This window comes from Malus domestica, chromosome 15 (genome assembly GCF_042453785.1).
Source record: "Malus domestica chromosome 15, GDT2T_hap1".
Classification (NCBI taxonomy): domain Eukaryota; kingdom Viridiplantae; phylum Streptophyta; class Magnoliopsida; order Rosales; family Rosaceae; genus Malus; species Malus domestica.
Genome location: NC_091675.1, coordinates 38,474,508 through 38,478,033, shown reverse-complemented (window position 1 = coordinate 38,478,033; position 3,526 = coordinate 38,474,508). Strand labels below are relative to the sequence as shown.

The 3,526-nt window shown below is 36.8% G+C and overlaps 1 long non-coding RNA gene across 1 annotated transcript; it reads left to right on the top strand.

Moving 5' to 3' along the window:
- The first annotated feature begins 877 nt into the window (after window positions 1-877).
- On the top strand, window positions 878-3,011 carry LOC114823143 (uncharacterized). Its single transcript, XR_003771256.2, has 4 exons — window positions 878-1,268; window positions 2,334-2,377; window positions 2,464-2,682; window positions 2,777-3,011. It is a non-coding gene; the product is annotated as an uncharacterized lncRNA (long non-coding RNA).
- Window positions 3,012-3,526: the final 515 nt, after the last annotated feature.

The window sequence follows — 3,526 nt, the reverse complement described above, 5'->3', positions numbered from 1 at the left end:
TTGGCTTGTTGTTGCAATAACCTAATAAGTCCATGGTCATCCAAGAGCCTAAGATAACTATAAAGTCCAATTTCAAAGGAATGCAAAAACCTTAGTAGTAGTAGTTACTTCCAATATTTGAAAAATTTGTTTTTGATATTGATTTGTTTTTCACAAAACAAATAGTGGGAGTATCATACGCTACTAAACCATAATGAAATACAATTAGTAGTTATATATATCTCCAATATTTTGAAAAATGTTTTGATATTGATTTGTTTTATGAAAACGAATAGTGGGGATATCATATGCTACTAATTTCATTAACTTTGGACTAGTAGTTGTAATAGGACATTATTTATTTGATTGTGATTAAATAAATAAAATGATGAGACCTTAAAATCCCTCTACCAAACAATATTAAGTTGTAAGCGTAAGAGTGCTTTGAACACTTTTTCGTGGCCTTCCACCGTGGTCGGCTCCAAGCGTTTATGACTTGTACACCGCCTTCACCCTATAATGGGGAAGTGACAAAGTGCATGCTTATATTCAGGAGGAGTTTATTTAAAACATTTGATGAGGTGAAGGTAGGCAACGAGTGTGGCCAACATCGTATAATCGTGAGGTCATGCTTGAACCCCTATCTAAACCGGCATGGTGGGAAAGAACTTAACTAAGAGAAATGATGCCAACATCGTATAATCGTGAGGCATTGTTCTCTAGAGGCCAAAAAGATGGGTAATCACAAGAGGTTGTTGTGAATGGGTAAGTGTACCCTCTCATTATTATTTTTGCTAGCCAACATCGTATAATCGTGAGGTGGGCTTGGTAATAGTGAGCCTCCCATAACCCGCTAGGAGCTTTCTTTGAAATCTCCCGGATTCCATCATGAGGGAAGAAACGGGTCACCCCTTGACCCGCATGACCTAGCCCATTTCTCCATATTTTCCGATGGATTTCCAATGAATTAGACCAAGCCACCACTCCCAATCATCATCTATCCCTTCCCTCTTCCATTTCCACCCAAAATTTGAAGGAATTTTGGGGTGAATTTGTGAAAACCCAACGATGGGGCTACGAGTTCATGGCAGCCATTCCTCAAATCTTGAAGCAAAATCCTTCAATTACCACCACCAAAAGACTCCTATGTAACCCAGGAACAAAGCTCAAACAAGTTTAGGGGGCGTTGGAGCTGTTATGGAGTCGAAACGAGGACACCCAAATTTTAGGGTTTTGGCAGATACGTGGCAAATTGAGGTGTGTCCCGGCCAAATTGGACTTCACCACAGGTATAAAGTTTGTTCTACTCTTTGAGATCTTTATTTCTATAAAATTTGAGAATTTTTAGAAATACTGTAATTTTCCTGCAAGTCAGGGCGCTTGACCGCCACTTGCGGTTACGCTTGGGCTGAGGGTCGTCGATGCCAATTTAAGCTAAATTAGATGTCTTGAATTCAAATTTGGTATTTGTATGACGTAGGTAGATCATTTGAACCTAAATTCATTACAATACGTTACTTGGTCAATTTAGGAATCGACAATCCGACCATTGCATCGTCACTAAACTTTGAGACCTTATCGTACGTAATATTTGAGGACCTTAGGAACTTACTGATCAGGAATCCTTCGTATGGATCTTCTCAAATTGGATTTGCAATTTTGTAAAATAAAACGTTGGCTGCCACTTGATTTCGTGATTGGCGGAGATCTGATCGTTAGATCGGAATGAATTTTTTGTATGTTGTTCTAGAAGTGTAAGGTGAACTACGAATGGCTTGATCCCTTCGTGTAGGGTATGTAGTCAGTCTAACCAAGATATTAGATGTAGCCATAAATTTAACAAAATGATTATTTTTTTAGTGTGGTTAGTTAGAATTATAATTAACCATTATTTATTTGTGGCCTACCTGTGTGTTTGTCTTCCAAATACAAATTTCAGATCGTTACAGTGAGGGTATAAAAGAGCTTGACAAGTAGCTACTTCTACCTTGTGGTTTCCCCACAATACTTTCACCAAAGGAATTACCTTGTTTCGAAGAGCTTTTTCTGTCTAATCAAGTATGGCAATCAGTTCTTCTTCATAACTTAAGTCCTTTTGTAGTTTCAGTGGTGATGATTCTAAGAAATGCGACTCGTCGCGCAAGGGTTCTGTTAGTTATTTGATCAAAGTGTTGATTGCGGTACTTACTCCATGGTTTTGCATGACGAAGGTTTTGTCGTGCAAAGTAGTCTAAATTCCTTTAAATAGCTAGTTTCGCTCTATTTCTTCACAATTCAATCCGAAAACTCTTTACTTTCATTGAATTAATATTCCAATTTTTGTTTATTTTTCGGTACGCGATGGCGGACTCTAGTGGTCCTTCGTCAAAGAAAGTTCAGGGCGAAGGTTCTGAGAAAGGTAATACGTACTAAATTTTGTTGGTTGTTTAATTAATTAAATATTAAAGTAGACTAATATAAGTTTTTATTTTGTTGGTGGACAAGAAAAAGAAGAGAGTTGCGACATGCGTTTGATATACTTCTGCAGCTAAAAGCCGTTACCGAATCACTTACGTAGAATTAGTAGGATATCAGACGTCGGATGCGGTGAACAAGTTTAGGGGCAATGTCGGGGTATTGGTGCGTGACAAATGCAGAGTGAATTGGGAGTCTTAGAAAGACGTCCCCGAGGAGATAAAGACGGTCAAGGTCGATGCATTAGTAGTACATATAAATTATTAATTAGTTAAATAATAATTTAGTTCTTCAGATAAAATATAATAGTGATATGTATAATTTATTTATTTTTGCATATTAGCTTGATTGGGACCTTGAAAAAAGTGATGCAAATTAGATGAAGTGCATCGACGTCATGTTCAAGTATCGTTTTGGGGAGTTGAAGCTTGATGTTGAACGTGATGCAGAGCAGCATAGAGTGGTTGGACCAACGCATAATTATAATAGTTTTTTTTATTAGTCTATTTATGGTTTATTAAATAGTGACACTGAATTATTATTAATTTGGAAGAATAAATTTACATGGGCTGTATTTATTTTGTTTCGTTTCGAGAACAGATTTCCAAAATATTATAATATTGACATTATTTTGTTGAGAAACTGTTTTTGAGACCGAATAAAATAAATATTTTCAGTTAATCGCGCAAGGCTTTAGATAACAAAACTTTTGTCACTAAAACCTTTGCGGGACGAGATTTCGTTGCACAAAAACACTATGAAACAATTGGTTAGCGTTTAAGGCGTCGTATTTAATGCGTATTACTACTTAATTACGCGATGAAATTTTGGTCGCGCATAATGTTGAGGGACGAAACTTCGTCGTGCAAAGTGATGGTCGGTGGCTTTGAAGTCGTGGCATTTATTGCATATTTATTTCGTACTTTGCACAACGAATGCTTTGTCGCTCAAAGGTTATGCAAGTAGGGATCGTTCTTTTGGAAAATTAACTTGACACATAAATTAAACCCTATGGTTGACAATTGTAGTAAAGATGTAAGTAAGGATCGTTCTAAACTGGGGATTAACTAGGGATGCTAATCAACACAAATAA